Here is a 17933-nt window from a genome sequence, read left to right as displayed (position 1 = left end):
GTCCTGCGTCCCTGTACACCGTGATTGTTTATGCACATTTACGATATAGAGAGCGATGATCTGTCGGCTATAGAACTACATTCACAAGTCCAGCGTCCCTGTACACCATGATTGTTTACACACATTTATGAAATAGAGAGCGATAAACTGTCAACTATAGAACTACATTCACAAGTACAGCGTCCCTGTACACCATGATTGTTTATACACATTTACGATATAGAGAGCAATGATCTGTCGGCTATAGAACTACATTCACAAGTCCTGCGTCCCTGTACACCATGATTGTTTATGCAAATTTACGATATAGAGAGCAAAGAACTGTCGGCTATAGAACTACATTCACAAGTACAGCGTCCCTGTACACCATGATTGTTTATACACATTTATGATATAGAGATCGCTGATCTGTCCGCTATAGAACTACATTCACAAATCCTGCACCCCTATAAACCATGATTGTTTATACACGCGTACGATATAGTCAGCGATGAACTGTCGGCTATAGAACCACATTCACAAATCCTGCGTCCCTGTACACCATGATTGTTTATACACATTTATGATATAGAGATCGCTGAACTGTCGGCTATAGAACCACATTCACAAATCCTGCGTCCCTATAAACCATGATTGTTTATACACATTTACGATATAGAGAGCAATGATCTCTCGGCTATAGAACTACATTCACAAGTCCTGTGTCCCTGTACACCAAGATTTTTTGAACACATGATTGTTAATACACATTTACAATATAGAGAGCGTTGAACTGTCGGTTATAGATCAACATTCACAAGTCCTGCGTCCCTGTACACCATGATTTTTTATACACATTTACAATATAGAGAGCGTTGAACTGTCGGTTATAGAACTACATTCACAAGTACAGCGTCCCTGTACACCATGATTGTTTATACACATTTCGATATAGAGAGAGGTGAACTGTCAGCTATAGAACTACATTCACAAGTCCAGCGTCACTGTACACCATGATTGTTTATACACTTTTACGATATAGAAAGCGATGAACTGTCGCCTTTAGATCTACATTCACAAGTCCTGCGTCCCTGTACACCATGATTTTTTTAACACATGATTGTTAATACACATTTACGATATAGAGAGCGTTGAACTGTCGGTTATAGAACTACATTCACAAGTCCTGCGTCCCTGTACACCATGATTTTTTATACACATTTAAGATATAGAGAGCGATGAACTGTCGGCTTTAGAACTACATTCACAAGTCCTGCGTCCCTGTACACCATGATTGTTTATACACATTTACGATATAGAGAGCGATGATCTGTCGGCTATAGAACTACATTCACAAGTCTTGCGTCCCTGTACACCATGATTGTTTATACACATTTACGATATAGAGAGCGATGAACTGTTGGCTATAGAACTACATTCACAAGTCCTGCGTCCCTGTACACCATGATTGTTTATACACATTTACGATATAGAGAGCGATGATCTGTCGGCTATAGAACTACATTCACAAGTCTTGCGTCCCTGTACACCATGATTGTTTATACACATTTACGATATAGAGAGCAATGATCTGTCGGCTATAGAACTACATTCACAAGTCTTGCGTCCCTGTACACCATGATTTTTTATACACATTTACGATATAGAGAGCGATGATCTGTCGGCTATAGAACTACATTCACAAGTACAGCGTCCCTGTACACCATGATTGTTTATACACAATTACGATATAGAGAGCGATGAACTGTTGGCTATAAAACTACATTCACAAGTCTTGCGTCCCTGTACACCATGATTGTTTATACACAATTACGATATAGAGAGCGATGAACTGTTGGCTATAAAACTACATTCACAAGTCTTGCGTCCCTGTAGACCATGATTGTTTATACACATTTACGATATAGAGATCGATGAACTGTCAGCTATAGAACTACATTCACAAGTCTTGCGTCCCTGTACACCATGATTGTTTATGCACATTTACGATATAGAGAGCGATGATCTGTCGGCTATAGAACTACATTCACAAGTCTTGCGTCCCTGTACACCATGATTGTTTATACACAATTACGATATAGAGAGCGATGAACTGTTGGCTATAAAACTACATTCACAAGTCTTGCGTCCCTGTACACCATGATTGTTTATACACAATTACGATATAGAGAGCGATGAACTGTTGGCTATAAAACTACATTCACAAGTCTTGCGTCCCTGTAGACCATGATTGTTTATACACATTTACGATATAGAGAGCGATGATCTGTCGGCTATAGAACTACATTCACAAGTCTTGCGTCCCTGTACACCATGATTGTTTATACACAATTACGATATAGAGAGCGATGAACTGTTGGCTATAAAACTACATTCACAAGTCTTGCGTCCCTGTACACCATGATTGTTTATACACATTTACGATATAGAGAGCGATGATCTGTCGGCTATAGAACTACATTCACAAGTACAGCGTCCCTGTACACCGTGATTGTTTATACACATTTACGATATAGAGATCGATGATCTGTCGGCTATAGAACTACATTCACAAGTCCAGCGTCCCTGTACACCGTGATTGTTTATACACATTTACGATATAGAGAGCGATGATCTGTCGGCTATAGAACTACATTCACAAGTCCTGCGTCCCTGTACACCATGATTGTTTATACACATTTACGATATAGAGAGCGATGAACTGTCGGCTTTAGAACTACATTCACAAGTCTTGCGTCCCTGTACACCATGATTGTTTATACACATATATACGATATAGAGATCGATGAACTGTCAGCTATAGAACTACATTCACAAGTCTTGCGTCCCTGTACACCATGATTGTTTATGCACATTTACGATATAGAGAGCGATGATCTGTCGGCTATAGAACTACATTCACAAGTCTTGCGTCCCTGTACACCATGATTGTTTATACACATTTACGATATAGAGAGCGATGATCTGTCGGCTATAGAACTACATTCACAAGTCTTGCGTCCCTGTACACCATGATTGTTTATAAACATTTACGATATAGAGAGCAATGAACTGTTGGCTATAGAACTACATTCACAAGTACAGCGTCCCTGTACACCATGATTGTTTATACACGCGTACGATATAGAGAGCGATGATCTGTCGGCTATACAACTACATTCACAAGTCCTGTGTCCCTGTACACCATGATTGTTTATACACATATATGATATAGAGAGCGATGATTTTGTTTGTGCGTGGCAGCCGTCTGCGAGGGTCTTTCGTGCTGTTTTTTGTTTATTTTATTATTAAAGTCTTCATTTAATTGTCCGCCGGTTCCCGCCTCCTTCTTCCCGAGATTATGAAGTTTGTACTCTGTTACAATCGTATTTTTTATTCGGTACTGTTCTGAGTAAGATATTGTACATAAAAGATGTTTACATTTAGTCCACAACACAAAAACATTACTGAACTATTAAAAAAGGTACAAACATTCCCTGATGTTCCAGAAGGAAACACGATGGAATTTAAAGATCAAGGTAAATTGTACTTAATTTGTGTTCCAGGAAATATACAAGTATCTTCTGTTGCTTATGAAGGGCAGAACTAAATGGAAAAAAAATATATTTCAACAAAATAAGAAAAATGTGGACATCTTCATCGTGTTCAAAAGTTTTCAACCCCTCTCTTATTGCATCTTGTTTCCTTCTGGAGCATCAGTGAATGTTTGAATCTTTTTAAATAGTTGTGTTTGAGTGCCTCAATTGTCCTCAGTGTGAAAAGATGTATCTCAAAATCATACAGTCACTGCTGGAAAGGGTTCAAATATGCAAAGATGCTGGCAAACTGAAGAATCTGCAGGACTTAAAGATTTTTCCGAAGAACAGTTCTCAGTTTAATTGTTCAGAACAAACAAGGGACTCATGCACAACCATCACAAAACAGAAAGACAGTCATGTATCATCAGGTAACCACACACAGTATTAAGAACCAAGGGTTCCCAAACTTTTGAGTGTGGTCATTTTAATAATTTCAGCAATATTTTTTTAGCATTGTGGACTAAATGTAAACATCCTTTATATACAATATCTTACTCAGGACAGTACTAAATAAAAAATAACATGCATTTAGTATTATCTCTTTTATTTTGTTAAAATTATTCACATTTTCACAGATTCTGCAAGGGGTTCCCAAACTTTCGCATGATCATCAATCATAACTCCAAGGTTTCTGTCTGTTTTTGAAGGAGTTATGGTTGATGTGCCTGGCTTGATGGTGAAATTGTGATGAAACGATGGGACAAGCTGAGATGTGAGCAGCTATCATAGGATCATCAGGATGGAATGAGAGGTAGAGTTGAGTGTCATCAGCATAGCAGTGGTATGAAAAGCCATGTTTCTGAATGACAGAACCTAATGATGCCATGTAGACAGAGAAGTGGTCCAAGAACTGAGCCCCGAGTCCTTTAAATTTTATTGGTTCAATATTGTATTAATAAGCTGTCAATTTCAGTTTGATCTTTGTGGTTGATGTTTCCACATGGCTTGCAACACGTCAAAAGTAAATTGGTATCCATTAAAATATGGTATAGAAATTGGTAACACTTTATAATAACTGCACACTATTAATCATTAATTAAGCATTAGTAAACAGATAATTCATAATTTATAAAGCATTAATAGACAGTAATAAGCAGTTTATAAATACAGATATAAATGCTTTATTCTTGATTTAAAAGCATATCTATAATGTGTTTAATAATTGTATTTTCATACTTTATTCATGATCAATTTATCATTTCTCAATTAAGTATACCATTATTTACAAACCAGTTATTTAGGAGTTGCCAGTGATTCATAAGATCGCAAGAAATGTAGTAAATTCAGGTAGTTATAAAGCATTTAGTAGTGGTCAGTTAACTATTTATGTGAGCTCATCTAAAGTGAGTCTAGTTATGCCTTTTAAAGCATTTATTAAGGATATTTAAAGGCTCAGTTATCTTCTAAACAAAAAACGGAAACAAACACCACACAGTGATACAGAACATAGAAATATTAACAGCCTTTAAATCTCATTTGTAAAAGCTTTACAAGGCAAAAATAGTCCTCACTTTAGATGAGCTCACAAAAATAGTTAACTAACAACTACATATGTTTTATAACTACATGAATTAACCCTGAATTACAGTAGAAATACATGTTAATAAACCATTTATTAACACTATAAGTAACTATTACTATATGTCTGAATAAAAAGATGTATGAATGCACGTTTAAATAGTTTATTAATCATTTATTTACAATTTCTAAGTGATCTTATGAACCATTGACAACTCCTTACTAACTGGTGTGTAAATAATGCTATACTTAATTTAGAAATGATACATTGATCATTAATAAAGTATGAAAAAACAATTATTAAATACATTATAGATATGCTTTTAAATCAGGTATAAAGCATTTATATCTGTATTTACTGTATAAAATGCTTATAAATGTCTATTAATGCTTTATAAATGATGAATTAACTGTTTCCTAATGCTTAACTAATGATTAAAAGCATGCAGTTCTTATAAAGTGTTACCTAGAAATTATTATAAAATAATACAACGAGTATACATAATTATGTAAATATTATTCAGAAACTGTATTTGAAATGAATAATTAGTAAAAATGATTAAAACCCATTATTAAAAAAGGTCACATATTTGAGTTGAAGCATGACCAGCTAACGTAAAACTAATTTTAACATCTTTGGTCCCCCTGGCATTCAAAAAATAGTCCTACCTTGAGTTAGCATATTAAGAGGCCAAATCTGAGTTGATTTTTACAGCCCAGAAGCACCTTTTTGCTTAAGTATGTGTGGATCTCAAAACAGGGCACATTGCTTGACAGTCTGTGCTTCCATCCGCCCTGTTTTACTTTAGATATGCTTTCATTTATGCCATTTGGAATGCAGTACTATTAAAGGCACAAGACTCATGTACTGACAGACTTTCACATGCGCTTTGTGTTTGTTATCCTGAACCTCAGTTTCTGCTGCGGTTAAATGCACTTGCATTTTCAAATACTTTTATATGAAATTGATGTACACACAGTCAATTATGTTTTCAGAGCAGGACAAAACATCTGATATCAAAATAGATCTGTGCGTTAATACAACCTGTTAAAGCGGCCACTTTCTATGATCTCATCAGTAATAATCAAACGGCAATAATGCTGAGGAAAAAAAGAAAAATCCTTAACTATTGTCTGTACCCTTTTGACTTTGGACACTTAAAAAACACTTATTTTAAATAAGTTATTGTTTAAAAATATTAATAATAATAATAAAGTTGATTTTGAACCAAATAAATTTGATAAAAAATGTAAATGAAAATGTAGCCATGTAATATTGAAAACTGAGAATGTGACGCTTCGTGATATTGAGTTTGATAATGATAATTGTAATTTAAGTAAATTGTGAAACCAGTGAAGATTCACACCCCTGTTTTTAAGATGCCAGTACTGACATACAGAGATTTCAACTATAAACAAAAAGCATATAACTGCAGTTTTTTTAAGATGTAAAGTTGTATATATGTATTTGCACAGCAGAAGAATTAATTGGAGAAAAAATGTAGATGAAGAATCATTTTGGAATTGGATTGTGACTCCCATAATTGGAATAGGATCTGATCATGAAGTGCCTGAAGATTCCCACCCCTAATAGATGTACAAGATTGTATGACAACATTGTGATGCATTGATGCATCAGTAATCATAATTGAATCGAATTGTGGGCCTCTGAATCTCAATCAAATGGTATTAATGAGATACCCATAGATTCCCACCCCTAATCTCACACTGTCCAATAGAAAAATTAGATGATCTTACTTTACAAATTGTAATAGCTTGAAATGTTATTACAATGTCTGTATCTACACACACTTTATTCAAATCATTATCTGGTTTAAGAGAACTCTTTACACATACACAACATGGTATATAAGGTCATAGTTGTAATATATACACATCCACATTATGGTTTATGAGGTCAATTCTAAAATTCTTTGAAATCTTCATACAGGCCTTTTTTTATGCATAAAATAATCATATATTGCCTTTGTTTTATGAGGACACTGATATGTCCTCATAAACCCAAGTGTCCTCATAATGCTGGTGAGTAACCTGACATTTTGTCCTTATAAACCACATATGCCAGTTCACACACACACACACACACACACACACACACACACACACACACACATAATATTATTATTGTTATTAAACACACACACACACACACACACACACACACAAATATGATATAAACATCAGCGAGAACACCTAATTGCATAATTTTGCTCAATTTTCCTATCAAGTATGAGTCTCTTCGTTATTGTACTATATGAGCCATAAAAACCTTAAATATGACGCTTAACAAAAAACACATGCAAACTTTTTTAATCTAAAAGTTCAAGATGGTTCAATTAAAAATCGAACCGTTATTTCATATCAGTTTGTCAGGCTTTCCAGTGTAAGTAGAAATATGTAATGTTTACACATTATAAGTTGTGTTTACAAGCTTTAAGTGGATGATTAGTGTCTGCTCAGTAATGGAAGCCAAATCTCTGCTCTTGAGCGATGTAAGGCATCCCAACACAGCGCTAGCCGTCTCCTCCTCATTTCATCTCATTTGGATCTGAAAAGATTTGGACTTGTCCCTTTTTCTGTCCTGTGGAGTTGAGATGGAAGGGAGGAGAGGTAATTTATGAGGAACATTACAGAGGCCTTGCCGGGGATTGATTTAAAGCAATTGTTTCTAACTTGTTATGGAGGTAGTATATTATAGATCAGCCGCTGTCTGAGAGAAAATAGCTGGAGGAGGGTGATATGTCTGTCATGTCATCTTGTACCCTGGACTGCTGGACTCTTTGTTATGTAACTCTAGAGTCATGCTGTTTACTCAGCAACACATGGTTTCAGATTTTGAATGTTCAGCCTTTGAAAAGGATTATATTATGGGGCATTTTTGAAATCAAACAAAATATAATTTTTTGATAATAAATAATTGACAATGAGTAGTTTACTTTTTTAAGTTTATTTGTCAAATATTTGGATTTTGAAGTGCACAATAGTTGACATGACATGAAACACATATTGCAACTAATTTTTGAAGTGAAGTATGATTTATATAATATGAATAATTGCAATTGTGCAATTTAAAATGTAAAATATTGTATTTACTTTTTATATATTTACTACCATTTTATTGTCTAAGTATGTATAAAAATAGTACACCAATAATTTACTTATTTACTTAATTTACTTAATATATATATATATTAGGGCTGGGCAAGTTAACGTGTTATTATCGTGTTAACACTTAAATCAGTTAATGCCGATAATTATTTTATTGTGCATTAACACCGTTTTTTTATTGTTATTATGAAAGTCCATTGCTCACTGGCTCTGAAATACACATACAAACAAATCATGGGTCACAGGACAGGATGCTCCAGATCAAATTATTTAGGCTAAGCATCAACATTCACAAACCACTGTCCACTGTTATTTTTAACAGAAAAGAATGCAACGAACTCGTAATCATGGCTTCATAAATGGGAAATAGGAAGTTTCCGATAACACATGAAGACAGCAGAGAAGCGCTTGCTCGGCACAGGGGAGTGCATTGTTTTGTTAACTTTGTGGTTTATTATTTTGAGTCGTAAGTGACGTGGTAACACACGGCCCTCTCACAATATATAGCTTTATACATTTATTGCTTTTGCTGCTCAGAAATATTCACGCAATCTCGCAGCACATTGATGGATTGAAGATCTGCGGTCCGGTGCGGTTAGCGCTCACAATCACTGATCTATATATAACTGAACCACGCTCTTGCCCACCTCTTTCAACCAGGGACTGCTAAATGAAGCGATCCACACTAGTCAAACGAACCAGGCTTTGGGAGTTAAGATTGCCTAGTGTGAGCACACCTTAATTATTCTCCCGTATCTCTACCCGCCCATCAAGAGTTGTCCTGCGACACACTCTGCTGCGTTGGGTCCCGCGATCGTGCAGGTCTTTACTCGGAAGATGCCTGTTATAATGTTATGATCGAGGCTCTGGACTCTGAGCATAACTTGTTTTTCTATAACAATCTATAAAATGTTAATGTCCTGGCAGTGACAAATAGCTTGCTTTATATTTCATTTAATTACATTATTGTTATAAGTTAAGATTTACAATAAATATTTTAACTGCTACTATGTAAAAGGAATACTGCTGTAAAAAAGTCCCTTATTTGTTAAGTGTTTACAAACCAAATGTTATTGCACTTTTGTTCATATAGCAGTACTTTTAAATGAAAAAAGTGCACAATACAATACTTTTGAACGCATTATTAGTTTTGTACATAACAATTAACACTAGGCGTGATTTAAAAAAATTGAATCATTGCCCAGCACTAATATATATGTATATGTATATATTCTGATTATGGATCACCATACTTGGCTGTATGTCACTTTATATGTATATGTATATGTATATGTATATGTATATGTATATGTATATGTATATGCATATGTATAATTTACACTGCTGTAGGTCAGACTCAGGCCTAAAACCAAACTTAACAAAAGTCAGCTGTAACATTTAACATCAAGATCAGAAGAGATGCAGAAAAAATGGCATCAAGTAAGAGTATTTGTTTCCATGAGCAGCTCTTTGTAGTGCTGTGGAGTCAGGGCTTGATCTAGGGCTGAATTAGAAGCTTGCAGGTGCCGTGGAGGGGAGCACCTCATCTCACACCATTTCTTAAGGTCTTTTAAACTCCAAACTCCTCGGTGGCATGAGCAGCAGTGCTGCCAAGCGGAAAGACAATCACCTAAGAGCTCGATGGCCAGCCTTCAGTACATAATGGAGTACATTAACTGAGCCAGTTCAGCAGGCAGCCTGCCTCTGTTTCTGTTTCTCTCGCTATGTCTGTATTCTGCACCTTCTTCAACTCCCTCGAGATTTCTTTCTTTCTCACTGTCTCATGCCATAAACTACAATGTTTTTGCCTTGAATTTTATAGTTCTATTTTTTTTCTTTAGGTCTACTCAACACATACTGCCAAACCATCAAGGAGTTCACATCTCAAAACCTGGGCAAGCTTTTCATGGCCGAAGCTCTTCAAAGAACAAGCAGTTAGACTTAAGCCACCTAAATTGTCCTATGATTGGACAAGAGTCACCAGTTCTGTTTTTAGTATTATTATTTTTTTATTTATGGTTTGTTGTGCAATGTTTTAATACAACGTTCCATTGGTTTTATATTTTTGATTTAACATTACTAGGCCAAAACATATACTTATAAGAATTTCAATTCCTATCAGACAGGTCATTTTATTTAAGCATGTACAATATAAATGCATATTATGCATATCAGCATGATTATTTGATAATAAATTGGATTGTGTTCACTTTCCAAATGCTCATTTAAGAGAGCCATATGCCATCCTTCTTGCTTGATTTAATTTATTTTTTTTATGTTTGTGTTTCATATTTGTACAGGAACAAGTTATATCAGCAGGGGAGTCTTGAAGTCTTTTTGCCAGCCTGTGACAGATTTTTCTTTCCTAAAATTATTTGGTCAGAAATCTCAGTCTAATTATGTTATATTGCAAAGGAGCAATTTAGAGATCAAAACAGTCAATTTGTACAAGCCATTGTGTTCCTTTAGCCAAATATGGATGAGAACAGTTGTAATTAGAGTACAGCACTGTAACTCTGCCCCCTTCCCTGTCAGTTTACACCAGGAGTCTGCTGCTGGACATTAATTTCAGCCCACTGTTCCCTGTAGTCGAGTGACACTGGGGTCTGCGTGACGTTTGCCGCCCACCACCTCTCCATAGTCCACCCACAAGCTTCCAGCTACAGTCATTAGCCTTTGCAGAATGTATTTTTAAATTTATTCCCACTTCACTTCAGGTGATTAAAGCAGATAAACCATGACAATAAAACTCTTGAACTTCAGCCGCCCTGATGGATGATTGCAAAGAGTTTGAGTCGTAATTGCAGCGATGAGCTTTTGACATAACACGACGTGCCCAGCCTTTCAAAGAGGAGTGCGCCATTAAAATCCAGCTGCTTGAAAAGAAAAATAAAATGCAAAAAAGTTCTAGTTTTGAATGTCCTTTTCTACTTATAGATACATTCCTATCACTATTCGCAGGTGAATTAAAGTAATTACTGTACAGACCTTATGCCCTTGTAATTAAATACTATATCCTGTCATGATGGAAATTATTTCATTTTACCGAATCAGGAAGGATTTTGCTTATTGAAGTAAAAGAGAGTTGAAAATGACATAAATACCAGCAGTGTTCATCTTTAATAGAAAAAGATAAGTCAGAGGTCTCATAACTGATGTCTTTTCAGGCACCTAAAGTACTAAAGTATATTTTAAAAGTCTGACTTATTTCAGGGACATTACATTTAAAGGAAAAATATTCAATGTTATATAATGTAATGATATTTTATAATATAATATTGATGTATTCAACCTTAAAGGGGTCATATGTAGTTGCTAAAACAAACATTATTTTGTGTATTTGGTGTAATGAAATGTGTTTATGCGATTTAAGGTTCAAAACACATTTTCCACATACTGTACATTATTGTTTTCTCCTCTATGCCCCGCCTTTCTGAAACAGTGAGGTGTTTGCTGATTGGCCAGCTATCCAGTGCATTGTGATTGGCCAAATGCCTCAAGTGTGTGACGGAAATGTTATGCCCTCTTAACATATTGTGACTGTGATACCGTCTCTTAGCAGGATGAGACAAAAACAATAAAACCCATTATAAACGATGAATTTGTCGCATCCAGTGGGGAAAGAATTACTGAATGTAATGACTTATACTGTCTTTTTACGCGTTGCATTGTGTATTGTGCTGTGTAAACATAAAACATGTCTGAATTTGTGATCGGAGAAACCAAGCGCTGCTTAAATCACGCTTGAATCATCAGTGGCAAATCCTTTAAATATGTAAACATACTTACAGAATATACGTCAGAAGCGCTAGACTGTCTAGACATAACGTAGTGGATATCGTCCTCTTTTGGAAGGCCAACCTAAGAAGTTTTGCTTTCACAATAAAAAACACAACACCTCCTCGACATGGCGGCAGCGGCAACAACAATACTACAGCGAGAAAAAAAGTTATAACTTCTTTCTTTGCGTGAACATTTGGGTGGTGTTATGCAAATGTTCTGCACACAGTGACGTAGACGTGGGGGCGTGTTAGAACGAGCTGTTTTAGGAGGGACTTGACAACTCTTAACTTTTAGAAAGAATATCTCTTTGGATTTGAGACTTTAGTCTTTTCAACTTTACAGATCTTTTTTATGCACCAAGAGCTTGTAACTCTCCAACGAGAAATACATTTATTTTTTTATCGCATCAACCCCTTTAAATGCTCGTCTTAGAATTAATTTTGGCTATAATTATATATTATCACATATAATATTGATATTATGCTTATATTTTTGATCTTATATACTTTAGATTAGTACAATTCACTCAGAAAGAGGATTTCAGATTTTGAAATTTGCTTTCAAATCTATAAAAAATTCTATATAATTGTTTATATAATGTAAATAACCCCATGTTTTTCTTCCATAAATGCTTGTTTTAAAATGTTGAACACAGACACACATTTATATATATATATATATATATATATATATGTATATATATATATATATATATATATATATATATATATATATATATATATATATATATATATATATATATATATATATATATTAGTGCTGTCAAAATTAGCGCGTTAACGCATTCGATTAATTTGAAATATTTAACGCGTTAAAAAAAAATAACGCAATTAACGCGGTTGCAGTTTTTTTATTTCCAGTTGTGGCCTATGTGTGTTCAACGTGCAAAGAAATATGGATAAGACCAAGGAAGGACTTTTAGACGGAAAGTTTCAGTATAAAACTCTGCCGGATTACTCTTCAGTCTGCCACAAGAAACATTACTCTTCATTTAGTCTGCCACAAGAAACAGCAACATTAAAATCATGAACTCAAATGTCATTGTTTAAAAAAAAAAAAAAAAACAATGACTGTAACAGTGCGCAAATCAGACCTTTCTGTAACGCTAACGTTAATAAGCTTAAACGAAAATAACGAAATAATTGTGTAGCGGAGTATTTTTTGTACACAGTGCCGCGAACTGTCAATCACTCCTGTGCGCGTGCATCACTGTCCTCCTCAGCTGCAGCAACTTGCGCTCTCTCTCTTCATCAAGCTTTAAAACAAAAAGGGGACAAAAAGATCATATTGTCTTTGTGCATAGGCTATAGATTAATTAGATAAATGAATATCTAAATTTGTGCCTTGCCGTCTACGGTATTTTTTTAGAACTTAGAAAAAAGATGCTGCAGCCAATGAACAGCCAGCGGGGGCTGCAGGACGACTCAACCTCCGCAGACAGTTTTTAATGTTTATCAGACAATAAATACTCAAGATTTTGCTTTAGTATAACTCACAACGAGTTTCACACACCTTCTCCGGCCACGTTGAGTTGTTGAAACTTCACAGTGGGAAAAGCGACACATGCGCTATTCACTTGTATAACTTAAGGGTGAATGGGTAATGTAGTTTCTGCTCTGGGTGGGATGAATTAGGAAGCTTGCATTGTGAAGGGCGCTCTGAAAATCGGCAGTGCAGGTAAAAGATTAAAACCTCTATTAAAACAGATGTCCAAATGAGCGTACCGGTACGCTACAAGCACGTTCTGGGCGCAAGGAGAGGTGGCGGTACGCTCAAGAGCTATATTTGGAAGTGGCGGTACTGAGTACATAGCAGCCCACTTAAAGCACTGGCAATGACTATACTTTGGAATTTTTTTGCAGTCCACTTAGAATTCAACATGGAAATCATTTTTGTTTTTTATTGGCATTGATTGTTTTGAAATTTAAATGGTACTTACATGCCTGTGTTTTTATTTCTGTAATAAATATGGCTTTCAAGCCAACAGTTAATTTGGAGGATATTGATGGTTTATTGCAGGTATGTTGTTTACATGAGAAAATCTGTGATACAAGTTAAACAAAAATTCCAATAAACAATCATATTTTGAATTTAAATAGTTTCTTTGTCTTGAGTTTACATTAATTATTTACATTTTACATTTACATATCCAAAAAGTTTCAGTCTTTTAATTGCGATTAATCGCGATTAATTTTAAAAAATTGTGCGATTAATTAGTTAATTTTTTTTAATCGATTGACAGCACTAATATATATATATATGCCATTATCTTAAAATTGTTATATTAAATACTGTAGATAAAAAAAAAACTTTTGAAACAAAATCAAACATTTTCCAGGATCAGAGCCGTTCTCAATCTTTAGAAGACAAATTCCATGTTTTTCTTCCATAAATGCTTATTTCAGTATTCATTTGATGTTTTCCAGTTATACAAGTCTAACTTTTGTATGGGAATTGATATCTTCCCAGATTTAACCTACTTCAGGATTTCAGTCCATTTAAAGGCCAGTTGTTTTTCCCTGACGGTTAATCTAGAGTTTAGCTAAACTGACTCCTCACAGGTGATGAGCTGTGTTTGAATTGCAATAATGGAGGGATGAATTTCTCCCTAAAGCCTCATTGATCTGTGTGTGTGTGTGTGTGTGTGTGTGAGCGAGCGGGCAGCTTAGAAGACATTGATTTGAGAAGCAGTAGTAGCGGGGTTGGCTCATTAGGAGCTTTCTTTGAACACTTTCATTGTGTTTGTTTTAGGCTGGTAAGCCAGAGGTGCTACAGCTTTTGTTCTATTATTGATGAAGTCCCACTTGTTTCCACACTTTTTGAGGACGTTGCTCTACACAAGCCAGCAGAAGTTGTTGTTTGATGTTTGTTTTAGTTGCACCTGTTTTTAAAGATGCCTGTGCTTCAATTAAACAGTTCCTGGCACTTTTTAGGAATACACTGTGGTGTCCCACTAGCACAACTTCTTTTAAGCATTTTTTACGGGATTGGTTAGAGGCACTATAATGTACCAAAATGTACTTAGTATAGGCAGTAGAAAGTTATAAACAAATATAAAGTGGCCCTTTTCTTTTATTAAAAATATTTAAGATGTTACTTAAGAAAAAATTAATAGCTGTTATTTTGAAAACAACTTTTTTTTTAATTACTTAATTACAAAAAGTAAACTTTAAGATTCCATTTTAAAAACTATAGAATTAAACAAAATGTAACTATATATATATATATATATATATATATATATATATACAGGAAATTATTGGCTAATAAATTCGGATGCAACAATACTATGCTTATGTTAACCAATGCTTCAATATGCTTGGAAAATGTTCTTTTTGTCAGGTGTTTCTCATTAAGGTAATTTTAAACTTGTTACGTGAATTTAACAAATTATGTGTGCTAGTAAATGTCATTTCCCATTAATTGAGTGCTTGTTATCGGAGAACACCTGCATTTAATAACCCACTATTAAAAGACCTTATTATTTAAAATCAAATAACATAGAAAAAGAAAAGCCCTCAATAGCCTTGAAATAGTAGCGGGCTGAAAACAGACTAAGGTCAGAATTCATGGTCTATGATAAATAATTGCAAATGCTATTAACAAGAAACCCATTTAAACTCTTACTAATAGTGCACTCACTATAAATTGATACAGTAATGCTAAATGACTCCCAGTCAACCCTGCAGATATTTCTACTGTTAATTCATTAGAGCTCATCCTCTGCATTGCCGCTGCTGCCCTCCTTTTATTGACATGTCAGTGACAGATTCTGTCTATCTATGTGGTTTTATTTTTTTTTGTCCCCTGTTCCCTGCCTTCATATTTGCTTCACATTAATAATTGTGTTCTAATGTGTTTGTGAAGTAAAGTTGTAATCAAACCTGTTAACACCTGCAGTTGTTGATCAGATAATTTATTAGTCATTTGTGTTTTCCTCAACAACTCAATATATTTTAAATGCAAATTTCTACAACTTTCAGAAAGCTGAATGTACTTTATAGTTCAATTAAAAATAAAAAAAATCCACTGGTTTTCAAATGATCTCGCAGACTCTTGTCTTAATTTTCCTGAAATTCTCTCTCGTGTCTGTGTGTGTTAGTGAAACCAAAATTCCAGTGGAATTCAGACATTGCATGAGATGAAATAAAATGGATGTAAAAATAAAGGCCCTTGATGATTTAAGCAAATGTTTTAAACTCAATGGATTCATCTTATTCTTAAAGAAAAAATGAATTTCTCAAGCACATTTAGGTATTTTTGTAAAAATGGGGCGTATTACTGTAAATGTAATAAAGAGTGGTTTGGAGAATCCTGTGCTACTGGTTGGGTTCAGGGTAATAAGAAGTGAAGGGTTTGCTGGTAAAGCCACTTACTAGTTACAGGGAGGCAGTTATGAGCTCATAGTAGTTCTAATTTAAATACACTTCTATGAATTACAGCAGAAACACATGGCATGATACATACAGATGTCAATTCACCCTTATTTTGATAGTGCTTTATAAAATACAGATTGTGGCAAAACAGTTGAACAGTGATAAACACTAAAATACGGTTATGGCATCTCAACTATGGTGACAGTGCAGCTCTAAAAGACAATAGTGTTATTATTTAATTCAAGTCAGTGGGCTCAGTTAAGTTCAGGTATGGCCGCATGATAAATCGCATTTTAATCATCATCGTAAATTGTGCTTCTCTTTTTTCTTCTCACAAATTGTGTATGTGTGCAATTTTCTAAAAGCATCAGTGTGAACATTTTATAATCTAAAGAAGCTTTAGTGCATTGAAAAGGATTCATGAATGTTAAAAGTTCTATACGGAACCAAAGATAAAAGAAAGAAGTTCTTATATGACTGGAACTGTACATTTAAATGCATTAGAAGGTTTGGCATAAGGTTGCTAGATGTTCAAACCATGTGTGACTCTTTAGTTGGAAGAATTTGCATATAACATTATGCTGGAAAACGGCTGATTTTTAGATTTCAGGCTCAGTGCAGCAGAAATTGTTTTGGTTGACCTTTGAAGGGCAAGATCATTTTTGATGTTTCAGACTTAAAACTTGAAATAATTGCTTTTAGTTTTAGGGTGACTGAATAGGGTCTAGAATCACCTATGTTGGAAAACTGTAGGAAACTATTACAGCTGTAATTTTCTTATACCGTGACTGGTTTTGAAAATTGTACCTTAAAAAAGTCTGTATTGAGCAGAAAATTTCAATTTATAGCCAAGGCTCTGTATTGGAAAAGTTTAGTTCAGATACACGATTTGAAGCTGAATCTATTTGCAATAGCTGCAATTACCTACTTTCATACTGAGCAGGAAATGAACTCTATTGCCTATTTCTTTAGTGTATGTTTAAAAGAAGAGAACAATTTTTACATAAGCACTGAATGAGGAAAACTGGGGTTGCATGTGGCAATTGTGCATCAGCAGGGAATTGCACAATTGTTTTATTTTAGAGATGTACATCAGAAAGAGTGATTTATTTAAAACTAAGATTTTACCTTATACTTTCATAAAATTTCCTAATCTCCCAATGCTACTGGTCTAAAGGTTTTTTATTATTATTATTATTTTTTTTTTTTGTGGTATTGTTGCTTTTCAACAAAAATCGTATATTTTCACCATTGCTCCATGTATTTGATCAAGATTTCCATTTGAATATATTTTTAAAATGTACAGTAATTGGTTCCTGTGATGGCAAAGCTGAAATTTCCGCACCAATTACTCTAGTTTTCAGCGAATCCTTTAGAAATCATTCTACTATGCAGATTTGCTTTTTACCAAACATGTATTTTATTGTAATCTATTTTTCTTTTCTTATCCCCTTTCACTTGGTCTTCTTGATAATTGTGAAATGACACTGGCGGCAGGGAAGCGTACCTCCGTTCCCTTGCTTTTGAG

The 17933-nt window shown here is 34.6% G+C and overlaps 2 protein-coding genes across 2 annotated transcripts in view; one reads left to right on the top strand and one right to left on the bottom strand.

The window, feature by feature from the left end:
- eif3hb (eukaryotic translation initiation factor 3, subunit H, b) overlaps positions 1–11822 on the top strand; it is a 63002-nt gene extending 51180 nt beyond the window's left edge. The window contains 1 exon segment of the mRNA XM_052585201.1: positions 10067–11822. The gene's annotated coding sequence lies outside the window, so the exon portion shown is untranslated.
- Positions 1–17933, bottom strand: part of vps28 (VPS28 subunit of ESCRT-I) — a 254667-nt gene that overhangs the window by 166418 nt on the left and 70316 nt on the right. The gene's annotated exons all lie outside the window — the stretch shown is intronic.

This window comes from Carassius gibelio, chromosome B19 (assembly GCF_023724105.1).
Source record: "Carassius gibelio isolate Cgi1373 ecotype wild population from Czech Republic chromosome B19, carGib1.2-hapl.c, whole genome shotgun sequence".
NCBI classification, from domain to species: Eukaryota; Metazoa; Chordata; class Actinopteri; order Cypriniformes; family Cyprinidae; genus Carassius; species Carassius gibelio.
Note: the sequence above shows the minus strand (reverse complement) of the source record. Positions and strands in the feature narration are given on the sequence as shown.